Source organism: Anser anser (assembly GCF_964211835.1).
Source record: "Anser anser genome assembly, chromosome: 16".
Lineage (NCBI taxonomy): Eukaryota > Metazoa > Chordata > Aves > Anseriformes > Anatidae > Anser > Anser anser.
Window position 1 is genome coordinate 3,948,315 of NC_139737.1, and position 20,110 is coordinate 3,968,424.

At 51.1% G+C, this 20,110-nt stretch overlaps 1 long non-coding RNA gene across 1 annotated transcript; it reads left to right on the forward strand.

The window, feature by feature from the left end:
- The first annotated feature begins 14,536 nt into the window (after nucleotides 1-14,536).
- LOC310882393 lies at nucleotides 14,537-17,132 on the forward strand. The gene is made up of 3 exons (XR_014572938.1): nucleotides 14,537-14,710; nucleotides 14,884-15,000; nucleotides 16,858-17,132. It is a non-coding gene; the product is annotated as an uncharacterized lncRNA (long non-coding RNA).
- Nucleotides 17,133-20,110: the final 2,978 nt, after the last annotated feature.

Consider the following 20,110-nt stretch of genomic DNA (forward strand, 5'->3'; position numbering starts at 1 on the left):
GAATGACACCGGTAATGAACTCCTGGGCTCTGCGGAGAGTCAGTTTATAGCCAGCCTAGCAATGAGCAAGTCTTAAATACCTGGCTCCATCCACCCCCAGGTGCCCATTGCAATGTCCCTCCTGGCTCCGAGGCCGCTTGAGTGTGCAGTGAGGAAGCAGTGGCTGCATTTCTACCAGTAAGCAACTGCACGAAATTTTCAGGGAGTGCTCCTAACATAAGGTACAATCTGTATTTGACACAGGTAGGTGAGCTACAGCCTCCCCATTTTGGCATCTGTGGGTTAAAGTGCAATTTTACAAGTAAATCTCTCTTCACCTCAATCCCAGGACATGAACGGATCCACACTTTGAGGTCGGGAAGGGCAATTATATCGTATTATACACAAAGCTGGCCCATAACATCATGCTGTTGGTCCTGCACTAAATGCAGATGCTTGCTTGACTAACCTGTACCAGCAGATGAATTAGGGGCTGCCCTGTATTTACTGCTGGACTGCTTCTAATCATACATTTTCCTCCAAACAAAGAGTTGCCAGCTTGGTACTTAGAGATCAATACATTTTAGTCATCACCTCCAGGCAGGCATCATTTCCTATTAACGTTTTTCCCACTTTATAGTCTAATTAAGGTCATCCAACCAGCAGAATGCTGCTGGGTTTGTTTTAAACTACTCTAACTAATTATTTTTTTTGAACCTTGCATGGGTACCCTGCGTTAGAGCGGCACGTCCGTGCTGCCGGCTGGGGTCTCAGCATCAGCTTGCTCCTGCAGCAGCAGCCAGCACAGGGGCTGTTAGGGATGTAGCACATGGTCTTGTGATGCTTTTCTTTCTTTTAAGATCTGGGAGCTCAAAAGAGACCCTGGAAGCTGCTCAGCATTGGTCCAGCCTTGTATCCAGAGTGGGAACAGGGTGCCTTGCTCGCCAACCTCTGAAGAGGGGGAAAGCCCAACCTGAGCCTGGTGGTCCCAAAATGCCCAAGAGAGGTGCATCTCATCTAGCTTTTGTTGATGTCATCCCCATGCTCCCAGCACTGGCATCACTGAGCTCAGCTTGGTGTCGCATCTGGTTTAGTCACAAATAACCTCAAAATCCTTTGAAGGGCATGGCTTCCCCTAAGCAGATTGTAGGACCTCCACCTACCTCTCCTCTACGTTTAAATCAGACTTCTCTGAATATATTACACCGCAGAGCCATATGTTCAGTGCCACTTCCCTTGGCATGTCACGTATTTCATCGGCTGTAGGCTTCCTGAAAGATATGGACATTGCCAAGAAAGGGAGTGGTGGACGAGCCCTCCTCCTGCTGCAGCGAGGAATGTTTTCAGATGGCCGATGAGGAGAGCTGGGCTCTGAGTGGGTCAAATCCCATGCTTGAAGGCTGATGTTGGGTTTCCCCTGAATTTTGCTCCATGGCTCCCTTTCTATAAATGCTGCAAGAACTTTTGGATTGCCCCTGCAATGCTCTGCTTGGCAGGAAACCTCTGCAGCTTTCTGCAGATGTTCCCTGGTGCTCACTGAGCTCTTGGAGCTCCACATCTGCACCCCAGAGGGGCTTTTGCCACCCACAGCGGCAGGCAGGGGGCTCAGCTCTACTCCCCAGCTGTGCTGTGATAGCTCTTATAGGCACCCCCATGTCTGTGGGGTTTTCTGAGCATGCCCATCCCTGTTAATATCCAGCACCCCTGGTGTAGCCCTGTCCCACGCGGCATTTTTCGTGGCTTTCGGTTTGCATTTCCATGTAACACTTGGCTGGATAAAGAAATTGGAGTGAGTCAGGCAAAAGGCACCGAGGGCATTAATAAGTTACTGCTGCCGTGGGGGGACAAACATGCTCCCTTCCCACCTAAGGAGAATGGGATTTGCTAAAAACCCACTGGGTTTCATCTTCGTTAATATTACCAGTCTCTCGGTGGGTCGGTCGGGTGCCCAGCCCCATCCCGTGGTGGGGACTGTATCTCCCACCGCCTCCCAGTGCCACCACCATGGGACTATTCCCTCCTCGCTTCTGCCACCCAGTTTTCTGCCTCCTTTCCCCCCGTCCCTGGTTTCTGCACCCTTCGGCTGTGGCTCCCTCCGCTTGGTGCCCAGGAGCAGCCCCGGCGCTGCCAGCCCTGCTGAGCAGGCGCCATCGAACGCAATTACGGGGCTGAAATGCACTTTTCTGTGAATGTGTTCCAGTGCTGGCTAATATATGCTCTGATATTGGCACCGCTTTTGCTAATATTCCTGCCAGCGAATTCTCTGCTCTGCTTGAATATTCATGGAAAGTGAATGCAAAGAGAGGCACAAGCCTAAATGAGGTGAGTTCATTTAAAAATTCAGGCTGAAAATTCAGAGGCTATTTCTTGCAGCACTCACCCAAGCGTTCGCTCTCGCACTCTATTAATTTGGGTCTGTGTTTCGGACTTCTGAGCAAATTTTCGTTGTTTCTCCCTCACTGCATCTGCAAACTCTTCCTCCCGCTCCCTCCCCAAGATCAGTAGCTTTGTATAAAAACAGCAGCTCTCCATGCTGAACTTTGCAGTCAAAGGATTTGTTTTCCCTGACTCTTTCTTACTTAAATTATTCTGCTTTCACCTCCCCGTGCATGGTTCAGAGCATGCTGTGGCTCTGTGCTGGGATTGAAATGATTCTTGCTTAGGCAAACTCTCATTTGAACTTGTCAAAGGAATTCAGTGTGTTTGTAATTAAATGCCTATCACACCTTCTTTAACCTTGCTTACACGAAGTCAAAACACTAGAAAAGCCTGTAAGAGGCAGGAAAGGCTCATTTGCACCTTGAAATGCCCATGTTTTTGGAGATCAGTGCTGTCTGTATGGAACAAAACTATAAGCAACTTTCAAGTGCTTTTCTTCTGTAGCGCCTCTTTTACATATAGGATTTATGTCTGATTATGTACTAACATGCAAAATTATATGAAAGCAGCCTCTAACATATTAACTGCTCTACACACTTAGTGCATCTAACATGACCCCGTTGATCTTTCTAGTGTTTACCCATGTTCATTCTCCCCTTAATACAATAACACCCAACTGCATGACAGAAAAGAAGCCCTAACATGGCAGAGCCAGGCTTATGAAGCTCAGCCTGCGTCAGAACGGAGTTAATTAGTGTTTGCACGATGCTGCTTCTCAGCCGCGTGGCCGACGCCAGGCGCGGGGCTGCAGGCAAAGCAGTAGGCCTCGCTGCTCTCCTCGTCTCCTCCTGGCAGGTGAAGTCCCATCTGGATGACTGCACGGCCTCGTCCTCGCTGTCTGGCTCTGGGGTGGCTGGAACCACTCCGAATCCTCGTGTCCACACTGATCTGGGGACGGAGCAAGACCCAGGCGTCCCCCCCAGGTACAGCTCGTCTGTAGTGTGGTTTCTGGGCCACCTGGAAGCAGGAACCTCTGCAGTCATCTGTGGCCCAACCCTGGAAGGCTGTGAAATTTCCAATTACCATGAAAAAAGGGTAGATAAGCGTGTAATTCGCAGTCCAAATTGAATCAAGCTTCCTAGCACGCTGCTCCCTCATCGCCACCTTATATCCACTGCCACTATCTCCCCTTTGTTTTTCTTTTTAATTTGTGACAGACATTATCCTTGTACTTAAAACTTGGTTAGTGGGTGGAAGGAAGGGTCCGTCTTCCTAATTTGATTTAAAGAAAGGCTCTGCTGTCGCTGGGCCCCAATACTCGGGCTTTGTTCGGGTCTCAGCACCCTGCCGTGTGCGTTGGCTGGGCTGCAGCCGGCTGGCTCCGGGCTGGCACAGCAGAGGGAAGCAGGGAGCTTCGTTTGAGATCAGAGCTGCCTCGGCTCAGGGCGAGGAGCCCTAAACCTGATGGTCAGAAAGCACCGCCGAGGGGTCAGAAAGCTCCGCTGAGGGGTCAGGGAGCTCTACCAGGGAGGTTGAGAAGCTCTGCTGAGGCATTTGCATTACAAACGTGTTGACACTGCTGAGTGTAAAAAACAGTGGTAATATAAATGGCCCGTTTCTTAAAAATCTGAGAGTCCATGGAGGGTCCTGTTCGGACCCTGAGCAGCTCAGTGGTCAGGAAATGAGCCGGTGTGTTGCACCTGCAGCGTCAGGCCGGTGAGGCCGGAGGCATGTACAGGCCACTGCAGCAGTGAGGCCTCCCTCAGCTCAGCACAAAAGAGCCTGTCCCTCTCACCTGGACTGAGCGCCCTTCCCAAGGCTTTCTGGGATTCACTGCCTGTCAATATTTAGCAAGCAGAACCCTACGCAGACCTTTTTTAATTCTACCCCAGCGTGAAGCTGTGGAAAATGTTGAAACCGCAGGGATGGACAGGGAGCCTGCTCCCAACGCTGGGCTCGTCAGAAGAAGCACGGATCAATTATTTTTCTGTCTATGTGGCAATTGTTCCTAATTGCTGTCTCTGTTGCGTGCTTTCTGGTTTCTAGCATGGCAAGTGGGAGGTTTGTGCTCGGCTTGAAAGGATGCAGGCTTTTAATGATCAGCTAAAGCTCCAGCAAGCTGGAAGTTCACAAAGCGGCGCCCTTATTTCTGATTTCCAGGGCAAACTTCTGTCTGCGGCTCCTGCGATTTAATAGCATGGGGAAGCTGCAGGCGGGTGGCGGACGGGGAGTGCTGCTGCCATCGGTTTGGGCTTTGAAGCAGGATTTGGGGCTGCTGCCCAAGCGTGGTGGGATGGCGCTTAGAGATCTGCGTGCAGCAGGAGGAGGCTCGCCTGGGGAACTCGGCCTCCTGCTATACTCAGCAGGATCAGTCCCGCAGCCACCAGGACGCCCCTGGTGGTGTGTTAGAGATTTGGGGCAGCTGGAGGGGCTCCACGGCAGCCTCAAGATGCTGGCGCCTACAGCACCGCCAGCACAAGCACTGCGCAGCGAGACAGCCGGGTGGGATCGACGCCTCCTGCACTTATACTGGAGGCTTGGCTCTGCCCCTGCATTTGTGGAACAGCAGAAGAAACCTGGATCCTGCCACAATGTATGTTAAGCTCAGAGGAATTCAGCTTGGGCCAGGTGAAAGCGTGGCTTGGGGCTGCAGGAGGAGCAGGCCTGTGTCAGGTCACCCTGTCCCAATGTGGCCTTTGCTGGGAGAACAAGAGCCTTGGTGGGACAGCCTGGTGGGGCAACTGGTGACGATGGCCATGGGTGGTGGTTGGGACGGGGCTCCTGATGGAGGCAGAGGGCTCCTCAGCTTGGGGCTGGGCTTGCAGAAAGCTGGAGGTGCCACCAAGACACCTCCTCCAGGCCTGGGTCTCATTCGGCCGGGTGGGTTCAGACGTTTTGCTTCAGCTGGTGGTGATCGCGGGACAGCAAGAGGCTGGGAAGGGCTCCTGCAGCTGCACGGCCCGATTTCCTGGTGTAGCTCCATGGAAATGGGGATGATTGTCTGGTATTAACTAGATGGGTTTTGATGGAGAGCTTTGATCCTGTCAGAGGAGACAGGAGAGTGATGGGAAGAGAAAAGAGTGCGACAAAAGGAGCGGGAGGTGAGGAGCGCTGCTGAGGTGCTCCTGGCAGACAGGGAGGAGGTAACGGGGCGGGGGGAGATGTTTCCCTCTGCTGCTTACATAGGCAGGGGGAGGACAGGGGGCTCAGGCTCCTTCTTAGGGTTTTCTCTCTCTCAGCCCCGCAATCACATTCCTGTGCTTTGGTTGCTATTCTGGGAGATGCTCCTGAGGGAAAAGGTCAGATTTGGGGTGTGTTTGGAGCTGGGTGTCCCCCAGCACTGTTCCCTGAGAAGGAGCCCGATGTGCCCTGCATTGCTGGAGGTGTTGCCTCCTGAATGTCATTAATTACGGTAAATCGAGGCTGGAGGGTCTATGAAAAGCAGAACAAATGATGATGCTCCAGGTTAGTACCAGGTCCCACCTTCCACCTTGCAAGCATCTCATTTCCATTGTTTTTCTAATAATAAAAAAAAGGCTGGTGATACCCAGGACATGGGGAAAGAGCCAGCAGGTCTCAGAGACTTGTGCTTTTATTGAATCCTCCCAAAATGATGCATTCTCAGGTAGCTGCTGTGTGTGCAAATCGTTGGGTGTGCAAATCCCCCACGTGCTGAAGGATGAAAGAGCTGCAGGATGAAGCAAAACTTGTCTGAATCACATCAGTTTTGTAAACGTGACCCCGACACCTCCACACTTTAATACGGCTCTTCCAGCTCGCTGCTGGAGGTTTTGTAGTGGAGGCTGCTAAAAAGGGGGAAATTCTGGCATTATTTACAGTTAAAAAGATTGGGTTTGACACATTTATGGCTGAGATAGTAAATATGACTTGCGGCAAATCAATTTGCCGCGTTCCACTGCGGCACCGGCGCTGCCAGGGGTGTGATTGAGAACTGACGGGTCGAGTGCTGGAGGGCTGGGGGTGCATGGTGGGCTCAGCCTCCCCTGCCAGCCCCACACCCTAACCTGCTTCGTGCACCCTGACGGGACCAAAGCCACTGCCAAAATGCCAAAAATGCCGAACTGCCAAAGTGACGAAACGCTGGGTCTCACCCACAGGAGGAGGATGCCGTGCTGGCATTTCCTTGGCTTTGCCAAACTTTCCCCTTGGTTTTTCCATCCCTCCCCCCTCTCCTCAGAGCCCGTCTGGGTTTCTGAAAGCAGAGATGCCGAAAACCGAATTTATGCTTCAAACAGAAGTAATATAGATAAGGGGGGGAAGGGGGGAGTTAGAAAGGCAGCCTTACTTTTTATTTTATTTTTTTTTCTGATGGCAAGTGGTAAGCATGTTTTATTTATGTATTCAGAGATCCGCCAACGTTATGTTTTTCTCCTGACTGATGCATGGGCTGCAATGACAGCTTACACCAAACCGGCTGTGCACGAGGCTTATTTACCCTCCACAGAAGGCTTCCCGAGATTGACAGTGAATTATTCTGCACCTTGAACTGCTACTCACTTAATGCAATGCAAATTTTGCCTCTTCATTAAAAAATGATTTTTATAAATGCGCAAATTATTATTTTTTTTTTCAATGAAAGGGGCTAGAGGGTTTTCTTAGATGAAAAAAATCAAAAACAAAAACAAAATCCAAGAAACAACAAAACAAGCCGTCTTAAAAAAGTTTACTAATTCTACTTTCCACCTGTCTTGCTATTGGCATGTAAATGCTAGGAGGGATTCCAGCAATGGCTGCGTGCCTTTTTCACTCCTCTTGCTGCTGGAAAAGCAATATTTGGATTTTACAGGACTGAATGCCTGTGAGAATAGCCCCGTGCGTTTCCAGTGTCTTCTCTCCTTTTCCAGCTACACTTGTGAAACGTGAATTATTCACTTCTCTCGGAAACACTTTTTTGGGTCCTGGTGGTAGAAACCAGAAATGGGCAAAGATGGAGGCACAAAATGGGACTGAAACGCTGGGGGTGCAGCTGGGAGGAGCTGCTCACGCTCGGGCACGTGTCTGCATGGTGCACGTGTGTATGTGTGTGTGTGTATGCACACACGTGTGCCAGGGAGAGGCTCGTAGCAGCAGGAGCGTTGGTGCCGATGCCACCTTGCTCTCCCTGCCACGGCACGGCCTTGCTCCTGCTTCCAACCCAAATTTGAAACTACTCTGGCAAAAATCATCCTAAATGAGGTTTTTAGCAGCGTGCAGTATGGAAGGCATCCAGGGTTGTGGTTTTCCAAGGTAACAGCCGAAGGAAAGGAAAAAAAAAATAAAAAGGTAAGAGTGAGCTTTTGTTAAGTAATTAAAGAATTGACGCTTGCTGGAAAGCCCCAGGGCTGTGCTTCCGTGGCTGATCGGGAGCCTTTGTTTGCATGAGGCTGGTAAACAATTTGCAATTCTTGGCAATAACCTGAATTATGCGGAACAAAAAGGAAGTTGTAAATGATGTTTTCATATATTTACTTCAGGCCAGGGGAAGAAATGAGGGAGGGGGTTTCTGACAGCGGATGGCATTCACCGAGGTCAGCATGAGGATGCCCTTGCTTCTCTGGCTCTGTCCACAGGATGCTTTTCTGTAAATAAATAAAGTTCAGCAAGAGCAGAGAGCCCAGAATTAATCAGAGCCCGCGCTCCTTCCTTCAGAGCAGGTCTAGCCGGTGCTTTTCAAACAGCGGGGCTCGACGCACAAAACATTAATATGCTCCGTATGTATTCTGGCTGTACGCTTACAGCACAGAGATTTGCATGCTAAATCTATGCTCCTGGAGCCTGTACACCCACATCTTTAATTAAGCAATGCCCCACGTTTCTGCTCTATAGGATAAGTGAATATATGCAACTCTAATGCACAGGAGATAATTTTGTAATGATTTTTCTGTTTGTTTAACTGAGCAGGAAGTTAACTTTGTGGGTTAGCCTTACCACAAGCTACATGTAGTTGGGAAAATAAATAAATAAGCCAGGCTGTGATTTCCCAGCTGGCACCAGCTGCCGAGACGGCACTCGCAGCGGAGGGAAGGTGGATTATCTGAGGAGGCCGCATCGCTGCTCTCGTCCCCTCTCGGTTCCGCTGCGTGGCTGCGGTTATCCCAACCATAGACTCGTTCAGGTTGGCAGAGACCTCTAAGATCATCCAGTCCAACCTTTAACCTAGCACTGAAGTCCACCAGCCCGTGGGGCATGGTCAGGGGAAAGGTGAAGTTTGGAATAAAGGCAAGAAGTGCCTCTAAAATACACATAGCATTGAGCCACCCTCTGAGGAGGGCAGTTCGTAGCCTGGGGCCAGGGAGCACCGGGCTCTTCTGAGGAGATACCTCCAGGTGAGTCTTGGGTTTGAACACCGTTGCCTCTGCCCAGCCTGGGGCCAAGTGGCACTTGCTAATGGACGTGAACCCGCTGGTCTTTGTGAGCCCGCAGAGGTTTTTTTGTTGCTGCTGTTGTTTTGTTTTTTTTTGGTTAGACACAACCACCGAGAGTCATAAAAAGCTCCTGGAAAAGAGATGCCCTTCCTCACCGCTCTGCGGAAAAGATCATCTGAATTAACATGAGCTTCTTGGCTATTAAACGCAAATTTTAAATGGGAAGAAAATTCTGCAGTGGCTGCTAAATTGTGTGTCAGCAGAAAGGGAGAAAAAGCAACGTGTGTCATTCCTATTATCATCTTGAAATCCATCTTCCCTCTACATGCCATGACGGTGGATAATCCCCGATATGATGCCTGAATCACTAATATTTGCAGAGGCAGAATTCCTATTTCGGAAGACTTTTGTTCTGCATATCTTCCCTCCGCCCCTGCAAATACAATTTCAGGTGAGGGCCCTGTTAAAGGGTGGGTTTGTTTGTGGTTGTGGGGTAAAGACAAGGAAATGGCGTTGTGGAGAAGCAGACCTTGAGTGTGCACGGCGTTGTGTGTGGCACCGAAGAACCCCAGGACAAATCCCTTGCTCAGCAAAGCAGCCTCGGTGCTGATGAATCCCCCCCCAGCGCCCCGTCCTGCTCCGCCTGGCAGACAGCAGGAGTACAAGGATGGCCAGGAGGAGAAATGCGTGCAGGGGAGGATGATAGAGGGAAAAAAAAAAAAAAAAAAGCTAATGATGCCGACATTTGTGCAGAGGTTAAAAATGAAGCAATAAAACCTTTACACAAACTTCTGCAGTCACACACTGCAGCTCAGCACGGGGAACAAATAAGAAAAAGCACAACCCTCTCTGGGGCCGGGGAAAGTTGATAGAGCAATTACTCGCTCCCGGGCGCAGCGTGGCGAGCCGCAGCTTCAGCAGTGGCAGCATGAGACACGTGTCCCCACGGCATCCCCCTGGTGTCCCTGCAGCCCCAGAAACCATTCAAGGTTCCCTAATGCCCCCGAAAGGTTTAGGCCGTGGCAGGTGAGCAGGAGGCCCCGGAGGGCTGGTGCTGGTGTCCTCATCCTTCCAGCCCCACGGCCTGTGTGTGTCCCCAGCAGCTCACGGCTCCCACGTCCCCAGCACCTCGCGCTGGGGGCTCTGAGGCTGTGGAGCTGCCCACAAAGCTGAGCGTGGTCCCGGGCTGCCGGTGCCGCTGCGTGCCGAGCCGCTCTGCCAGCAAATGGACGATTTTGCATTCAGGATATTGACAAAACCTCCAACTCAATCAGCTTTCAGCAAAAAGGAAGAGAGCCTTATTCCCTGGGGGCAGCGAGGAAGGTAAAACCGGAGTGTATTTAAACCAAGGGTTCTTGGCAAGTGTACAGTTTGCCGCAGGGTCTGGCCCGATAACCTCATTTGCTTCCCAGCCCCATTAAGCTCTGCCCTGGTGACCAGGAGCCCCGGTCCTTGTCCTTAGCTGCTGACCCAGCCTGGGGGGCTTCAGGGTGTAGGTTACTGTTAAAACTGGCTGGATCCTCCCACCCACGTCTCCCAGACCTGGCAGCAGTGAGCACGCGCTCTCACTCGATTGCGGTTTCCAACCCTCTCCCCACCCTTTCCAAAAACTGACACCTTCCAGCACTGCCTGCTATTGACAACAAAACTAAGCCGTTGCTGACTTGTGCGGCTTTTTCACATCCACTGTTGGCTTGGACTGAGCCGTCTGGGCTTTTTTAAGAGATGCTTTCATTTCTGAGGTCGGTTGTGCCATCCCAAGGAGCAGCGGAGGAGGCTGCGCAGCCTGGGACGTGGCGTGTGCCGGGGCTCTGCGGGGCTGGACCCTCCCCACAGAAATCCCACGGCGTGTGGCTGTACAAGGCCGGGAAAGGCTCTGTCAATGCGAGAGGGGATTCCTGCCCGTGTGGCAGCCGTCTGAAGGGTAGGCAACGCGGTTATCTTTCAAATGGCTTTAAGTGGCTCAGCGTAATGGGACTGGTTTTATCCTTCTACTCTTTGCCTGGGGAGGTCTGAGCTTTATCCTGCCTCCTGAGCTCGAGAAATTCGTGTTGCTAACTTTCTGTTCTTTGGGCAGATTTCCTCCCCTTTGCGTGCCTCCAGGAGATGGTTGCCTTCATCTGTTCCTTACCCAGCACAGTTTCCCCCTGCTCTCCTCCCCCGCAGAGCTTCAGCCACTTGCGATGGAGGAGAGCAACGATAAAAAATGCTTTCTGAGCACAGTCCCTCTTCCTAAAGCTGATGCACTGGCGATCCTTCAGCTCTGCCTTCGCTTTGGCTGCTCTGCCACGAGGATGCTCTGCACTGGACTGGTCCAAAGCAGCTCTGCACCTTGCTGCTGGGCTGGGCCTGGGAATCCTCCACCAAGAGGTTATCGGGGTGCTGGCGGAGAGTGGGGAGCAGCTCGTGGGAGGGCAGCCGTGACTCCGCGTCACATCTCCGGGGGCTTTCACGCTGTTCGCACCGCCACGAGGCTTTTCTCAGCTGTCTCTCTGACGAGAGGCGCCGAGGTGGTGTTACGCGATCAGCAACTTTCCAAAGGCAGAGATGTGTTGGGAGGGCGGCTGTACCCCCCAGCTCCGTGTCCCACACCCCTCCGCTGGGCTTTGTTCCTGTGAGCCGAGGGCAGCCCCTCCGGGGGATGCGCGTGTAAGGGACATCGGAGCGTGGCGCGGCTCCCCGTGAAGCTGCTGAACTCGCCGTCTCCTTAGCTTAAGGCCTGGGTAAAGAACTAATTATTTGGACCTGAGCTGAAATCTGTTTCCACAAAGATGGATTTGTGACTCTTGACAGCTTCCCCCAGAGGATTGCAACCTCTTTTTTTTTTTTTTTTCCTCATGAACTTCTGCTGAGGTGTAAAATAACAACAATCTGGAGAGCTAAAATTGCTGAAGGATGGATTAAATTATAATGCAATCAGTCCGGAAGACCTTCTGTCTGCAAGCAGCAGCATCACACCATCCTGGCTGCGCAGGATTACCCCGGCTGGGCCAGCTGCTTTGTCTTCACCAGGAAACTGCATTTTTTGGGCAGGGAAATTATGTTATCAGTCTCTGAGCGCGCTCCTTGGGAGCCTTGGCATCGCCCTGCCCGGACCAGAACTCACAGTGTGAAGAGCTGGATAAACCCTGAACAAAACCCACATCCAGGACAATGAATGTTTCGAGGTCTGCAGTGAATTCCCAGGCAAAGATTGCTTCCGACGTGCCATTTCTGCACAGACTTTACATTGCAACTCGAGAAGCGAGTCTGAGGTCTGTGCGTGTGGTATCTGGCACAGCAGGGCCCCATCCCTTTGCAGACTTTGTAGACTTGTCCCAACAGGAGCGAGCCCCTGGGGTGTTTGTCACACGCGGGGCATTCGAAACCTTGGGCCCTGGCTTCATTTTCCAGCTGGGGCTTGGCAATCCCAGCTCCTGGTGGGACACTGCCAGGCTCTGGGCCGTAACCTTGTAAGAAAGAAGCTGTTTCAGAAGCGCCAAAGCAAGGAAAAGTCGGGGGCCTTCTAGCTGGCTGCAAAGCCTGTTGGAAGTTTTTTTCCTTGTTCAGGGCATATTTAAGGTCTCTTTGCCACAGTCTTTTTTTTTTTTTTTTGCCAGTTCGTGTATAAATTCTGTTTCAGCTGCTCCTTGACTGAAGCATTTGTAGGCAGTAACACTGACGAAGCTCCGCTCTGGCCCTTTATCTTCCACAAAAGGTGCAGCGACTTAATTCCCTCACCGACTGCGGCCAGTTTGGCTGCTCCCCGTCCGTGAGCTCAGCGAGGCAAGGCAGGGGCGTGGGGATGCAGGCAGAGCAAGGCTGCTGCTTCTTAAGAAATCCTGCTAAAAAAGCGTCTCCTTTCTGGATATGACGCTGTGCTGCCCCCTGCTCCATGCTCGGGCAGCAAGGAGCCTCAGCATTGTTCGGCTGCCTTTACTGGGGTGCTTTGGAAAGGTGACCCTGGAGGTCCCTGCCCTAAGACACCCCAGCAGAAGGCAGGCAGAGCCTGGCCTTGGGCCTTTGGCTGCTCGTCTTTGTGGTTCTTACACATCGCAATGAAGGTTTGCTCTTGCAAGGTTCCTCTCCTGCGTGGCCTGAAGTCTGCGGGCCTACCCCAGCATCCCCAGAGCAGGAGAGAGCCCGGACGGCGGAGCCTGACCCCCCCCACCCCTGCAGTGGGTGGCACGGCCGGGGCTGTCCCAGGGGCTGGGTGCTGTTTCCCATTTACACGAGGTCTCATTTACTGGGTCTTGGCTGAGCTGCTCCCCCCGTTGTGCCCCTGCGGCCTGCCTCTGTGCCACCGGCTCCCTTCGGCAGCTGCAGCCGTGGGAGAACAAGCAGGAGGGACAAGCAGCGAACAGGACCAGGACAAATGGCAAACCAAGATGCTCGGTGAAATATTTAGCAAGCCATTTCGAGCAAGGCAAAGATTGTACCTCTTCTATTTATTATAAGGCTCAGAAGTGAGAGGCTACCTGCTTGCGGAGGGCTGAATATCTGCAGCAAAGCCGTGCCTTCTATTTGCTCATTTCCTCGAGTGAAGACATTAAAATGCTTTTGATCGGAGGCACTTAAACAGCAAAAGCCTGCCGTACAAGCGTGTTTTGCTGCTCTGATGTACTTCAGAGCATGTCTCGCCTGCGTGTGGTGGCCGTGCAGGCGGGGCAGTGGCACCTCCTGCTCGCAGGCCCTGGGATGTCCCCTCCTCGGGAGCAGGAGGTAATGCAGATTTCGTGTCAGCCTTGTTTTGGGTCCCCAGAGCCAGCACGGCCACTGTGCTGAAGCGATGTCTGCTTGTTCTGGGACGGGTACTCGCTCCTGGCGGCACGTCTTTTACAAGGGCACGAATGTAATGTCAAAAGAAACCACTTTGATAATGTACTCAGAAGTTAAATATTTTATACAGTACTAGAGCAGTGCGATGTCTTGCCTTCGTGGCACACTTTGCTTTCTGTCTGGGGCTGGGGCTGGGCTCCTGCTCACCGCCTGGGCTGGCAACCTCCTGCCCCGAGCCGCTGCCCGTCCTCTGGCCCCGCTGGGCTCTGTTCAGGATCCCTCCTCTCTGTCCCTGCAAAACGGTGAGAGCAACTCAGTCTCAGTTATTGGAAAACACTGCATTCTGATCATGTGCTGGTTATTGTTTGAAGCTCTCAGGATCAATAGCGCTGTATTAAAGCAAGGTACTTGCTCCTTCTCGAGGTGCGGTGTGAAAGGAGAGTCTAAATGATGAATGCATCCTCATACAGCAGCCTGCGCGCTCGGTGCAGGGACCTCGGCTGGGGAATGGCTGGCTGACAGGCCAGTTAGTCGTCACCTCAACAAGTACGGTGCCATGCCTGATTTGCACCTCCTGGTGCCCCAGCTGAGAGGTGGGGGCTCAGCCACCTCATTGTAGGCACGTCCGATGCAGCACGCGCTCCGGAAGGCTGGGGCTGTTACCTACAGTGTTGACGGTATATAAAATGCACCGGTCCTCTTTATGCAGCCAGCAAATTGCTTTCAACGAAAACCAGAGGACCTGCAAGGCACTGACCTCACCGCCTTACCAGTACGAGGCATCGCCAACAGTGCCTGGCACTGTTTTACCCCCGATTGGGAAAAGCTTTAGGGGATGTCTCAAGAATCCCCACTTGGGCTGTGCCGTGAAGCCCCAGGCTGGGATGTCAAACCCCTAAAGCAAAGGACTTGCTCAGCAATGCTGCTCAGTGCTGGGAGTGGATGCTTCAGGTGCACGTTGCTTAAATTTGGTCATGGATAACACAACACACCTGCTCTGGCTCTGCCTTGAGTTTTGGCTCTGCCATCACCGGGGCTGCAGCTTGCTGGTGTTTGGTTGCGCAGCGACACCCTTGGTTTGCACCGACGGGGCTGGGTATTGTGTGTGATCACTAAAACTGCATTTTTGCAGAGGGTTTTACATGCTCTTCGTATTACGTGGCAGTTAAATTCCAATCAATATGTTTTTCACAGAAGAGGATTAGTTATGTCACCTTTTGTACTCTAAGGTAACTCACAGTACTTCATAAAGTAATGAGTTAGCTATAGATAGCACAGGTTAATGGCGCGGCCATTATGTACTCAGTGATAAAGCTTCCATGTGGCCTCGGATATTATAAATCTGGTTTATTAAGAATGGAAATATTGACAGAGATTGGATCCGTCCTTTTTCCTCCTGCAGCTTCGCAGGGATTTTTGACAATCCACTTCTGGCAGCTTCCAGTACAGATAGAAAGAGACTTTAATCTCTCCGAGGAAAACTGCTATTTTGAACAACACGGCGGCTGATGCACACCAGGTGAGTGTTAACCCATTGATTTATATTTGCTAGCAAGTGTTGGGAGGCTAAAACCAAGCAAGGGTAAGCATAAACCAGGGGGGCTGTGCTGATGCTGCCGTGGTGGGTTTGAGCTCTTTGAAACGCCGTGCGGCGTGGCCAGCTCGTCTCTGCCCAGCCCCAGCATCGCCACTGCAGCTGCCCCAGCTCGGTTTAGCAACCATCGAGCAACAGAAAATGATCCCTCCATTATTATTTTTCTTTTTTGGCCAGATCTAGAGGCAGATTTTTAACAGTGCAAATGGCAAGCGAGCACCCAGAGATTTAATAACTACAAATGCTCTTGGTGGCAGCTGCTGCTTTCGGTTAAATTCCTGCACGAGCTGCAGGTCCCGCTGCCTGCGCAAGGCTCTCAGTCCCTGGCTGTGAGCAGCCAAATCCCACACACAGGAGCTGAGACGCTGCTCCCGAAGGGGGGGCGCAGCCGAGGCTGCTCACAGTGGCTTTGGCCGCTCCGTCCCTGTCCCCACACAGACAGGTCCTGCCATTTTCTGGTGCTCCTTGTGGTTATTTGACTTAGCGCGTGAGCCTGTGCTGGCATTAAAAAAAATCTCCCTAGCTCTAACTCAGCCTTTGTTTTTTTGGCCTTTCCCACTATTACCCGTGTGTGCAATGCCCAGTTGTGCTGTCAGCCGCAGGGCAGGAGCACTGTGTGCTTCAGGCTGGACGTGGCAGTGCTCCCCTGACGATGCAGGAGGGACGGACGGCTTCCCCCTCGCTGCAGCTGGAACCGGCCCTGCCTGAAGCCAGCAGGATGATAATTAACGCAAACTCACGGCCTTGCTTGAAGCGATTTTTTTTTTTTTCCTCCATCCAGCCCCCTTAACTGAGTGTAGCTCGCCAAAGCTTCCAGGGTTTTCAAAAAAAAAAAGCTTCAGGGTCACTTGGGTTAGGCTGGCTTAAAAACCACCTCTCCGAGAGGCAGATGAAAGATGTCAGCCGAGGCTTCCCTCTTCCCACGCCTCTTATCTCCATCCGGAGGGGCTGGATGATGGCACCAGGAGGCAGACCTGAGAGCAAGCCACGGCCTTTCAGGAAAAACCCATCAATAGCAACTTCAGTGCGTTCGTTTTTACTTTTCAGCCCTGGCCTTTGCGTGAGGTCCCTGGCACCGCTCCGGGTGCATGCTCTATGGCAGCCCGAGTGGCTGTGCCATGCATGCCCATCATGGCTATGCTGTCCCCCCAGGTGAATTTCTGCAAAACCATGAAAAAATCCGAATTGGGTTGAGTGGGAGGTGAGGGGGAGGCTGGTGCCTTGGTGAGGCCAGTCAGAGGCCTCGGCCGTTGCTCAGAGCCACGGGCCCACCGCCCGTTCCCTGCTCAGAAAAAAAACACAACAAACATCTTGGAAAAAAACACAAACATTTTCTCATTAAAAAAGAAGGTGGGAAGGTGGAGAGGGAGAGGCAACAAGCGGGCGAGATGGATTGCGCTGTGGCGCTGAGATGAGTGCGAGGAAGCTGTACATTAATCATCGCGAGAGGGGAGGGGGAACAGAAGAGCTCCTACAGCTCTATCAGGAGAAAGCGTTCGCTCTGGTAAACTGGTGTGGGTGGCCTGGATCAGGGCCTGCTCCCTGCTCCCTGCCTCCAACGCCTCCCCTCTGCACCCTGCACCCTCTGCTTGCACCGAAATTCGGGTCCGTGATGGGCCATTGGCTCTGTGCCCCCCAGGATCTGCCGGGAGTGGGCAATGAGGTGGTCATGAATAAATCGTGAGCATCATTCGAGCGAGTGGAGGGAAGTGCCGGTGGGTGGGCAGGCATGGCGAGGCCCGTTCCCCTTTGCTAACCTCCCTTCTCCCTATTTCCTTTCAGTTTATCCAGGATTAAGAGAAATGCTGCTGCTCTGGCTAACGTGAGCACATGGTGTGTTGCTGCTGCTGCTGCTGAGGCCGGAGGAGCCGTGCCGTTGGTATTTTAATAGGGTGGAGCAAGGCACTGCCTGCGGAGCTGCCTGGTTCCCACCGGTGTCCGTGTGTCCCATGTCCTGTGTGCCCCACAGGCACCTTGCTCCTCTGCAGCACTTCCTACCCTGCTTGCTTGGGGGATTGGTACCTAGCTCAGCTGCACATGGGGTCCCCTTCAATATGAATTTGTGCACAAATAAAATATAATAATAATAATAATAGTAATAATAATAACAATTATTATTATTATTATTTAATAATAATAATAACAGCAATAATAAAAAATAATAAAATCAATCAACGATGTGCATGCCAAGGGACTGCCAAGGTAAGAGCACACAGCCGACGTGCTGGCTCACACGTGAACACAGAGAAAGTTTGGCCAGTGGTTAAAAAGAGGCATTTCATCCTCCTGAGACTCCACCTGTCCCGACCTGGGGTCTATTCTGACCGTGATATTGCGTTAGAGTTTAGGGTAGATATTTTGTTGTTGTGTAAAACTGCTTAATTTGTCTATTAACTCAGGCTTTGATTAAAAAATGTCTTCGATTTAAAGAGAATTGGAGAAAAAAGGGCCAGATAACTCAGGGGCTTTAGTCCAGATAACAAAGAAAAGTCTTTTATTTTAGTTTATTGGGAAGAAATACACAAAAACCCTGTGTGCTTTGGCTTGATCTGAAGAAAATTCTATTGCAAACTCTGGTGTCTGCCTCTGACTTGGGAGAGCTGTCCCCAAACCCATCTATAATTATATCTTTAATAATTCTTGTTATTATTTTTAATTTTAGTACAAAATTCAAGGGATTTAGAGGAGGGTGGCCATTTTCATCAGCTTAGTAAAGCTATCCTCATGGTCAAAGCTACGCATGCAGCTAAATCATTTTAGGAACAAGACTTTCTTCAGGCAGATAAAAGCCTAATAACAGGATGATGAGAGCACAGACTTCCACAGATAGCAGAAACTAATATTTGTGATGCAACAGTCTTGCATTATTCAGTAGTTAAAGATAATTCTAAGAAACAGAACAGCTTGAGAATTAGCAAAACCAGCAATAAAATATTCTTAGTTGACTCTGGGGGGAAGTAAATAGCTACGTACAGGATTTGTATTCATCTTAATGTTTATTAAAATGAGACAACGCTGCTTTCCACGTGCTTGCCTGCAACAGCTCCGTGCCGTGCTGGAACTGCTCGTCCTTCCCAGCCTATAATCACCCCAGGGTGATGAAATGGGGAAAATGGTGGAGTACGGACGGGGCAGGCAGAGGCCACTTGTCCCAGCCCCTTAATGTGGTGTCAAGGTGCTAAAATGCAAACACCTGATGTCAAAGGAAATCACCACCACCCGTGCTGCCAAACAGGCTCAGAGGTGTGCAGCATTGTGGGACCCGCAGCCCACCATTGCAGGCACTGTCCTCACTGAAATGACCGCCCTGTGGGCAAGCCACGCTCCTTGCTTTAAGGAATGCAAACTTCCCAGCCCCCAGACAAGTGCAGAAGCACCCAGGGACTCTGAAAATACCATTGATGCCCATGCACATGGACCCAAACCTGCGGCGAGGCAACACTTTATTGCTTCACTGCAAGAGGAAGTCTGTCATCGGCAAATGCAATGGGGTGGGTGTGGAGGAAAGTGAAATGGAATTAAAAAAAAAAAAAAAAAGCAAGTGAGACTATTCAAAAGGGGGACTTTATTTTTATTACACTGGAGCCAGGCGCCAGTGCGCCAGTTCAGCTTTGATACACAATAAATCAGCAAAGCTGTTACTCAGTTTGGAAACCAAGATTGCAGTGGCACTAAAAACACATTGAAAACATTTACTTTCTTCCCTATATTTTTTTCCCTCTTTTGATTTTGGTACAAAAATGGTACAAACAACAATACAAAATATTTGTGCTGTTGACGGTTACAAAAAATGGTTTTTGAACTCGGTTAACGGACGCAAACTGCTTTTGCGCTTCAGCGTGAATACAGCAGAACAGCAGAAGTCTTCCTCGAGAACAACCACAGTCATGCGGGCTGCTACACAGCTTCTCCATCATTAAAGGAAACATGCAAAATCATAATTAAAAGAAAGTGCTCCAATTATACATCTATATGTCATCGTTGGTTTTTTCACCTATTTGATTTGTAGCTTCAAGCACTAACTACATTATGTACACATCATGGTGAGCAGTTGGGCATGGGGTTTGTGTGTACTTGAGATAACTTTGATTTTTTTCCCCATGAAACTGAGTTAACTTTGCGTGGGAGACACCTACGTTGTCTAGCTGCTGTTTTAAACATCATGTTCATCGTTACACAGCATTCCCCCCATTTTTTCACACTTACAATGAAGAGCTTCAAAAGACATCACAAATAAAAGTCCCGTATTTTACCTTAATATGTTTCTTGAGACTAAACAAAGTCGCAATCTTGGCATATTGTGTTGTACAGACCCTGCCTGCCCTGCCCGCTACAGTTCTCCAACGCCTGGACGTTGACCCTATGCAAAGTGGGTGCAGGTGACACAGCCACCTCCTACAGCCCACTTACTGCTGGAGGGTGAATTCGGACCCGAGCGTCCCCAAAAGCCCATCCACAGAGGCTCAGGCGCCTGCTGCATGGATGTGAGCTCCCCGCCACCCCCTTACAACCATCAATGGCATCGCCTGGTCCAGCAAAAAAACAGGAAAAAACAAACGAACAGGAAAATGCAAAACTATAAGCATAACTATGAGTAGCACGTAGGACACCGATAACAGACTTGCCTATTTACTGTCATTAATTACCTGCTGAATTTCCTTGTTGCCTTGCAAAGCATTTCTGTGACGGATGCTTCTCCCTTTCTACAGGCTGCGTAATGATCAGACCGGGGCCGTGCCCCAGGTGCCCGCGGGCACAGCGGGGACCCAGGGCATGGATGGTCCTGGCTCAGAGATGGGCAAGCTTCATGCCGAGGAGGTGGAAGCCACATGAGGCATCGCTGTCCCTGTCCCCATCCCTGTCCACATCCCCTAGACACTGCTGAGAGCTGCGGTACTGGCTCCCGACAGTGGTGTGAGGTATGGGTGGGAAATTGGGTGTAAAAATGCTATTTTGAGGGTGGGCTCACCTCCATCTGTCTGAAAGCAGTGCTCTTTCCCCCATCGTCTCTAGGTGGGCAAAAAGTGGGGGATCC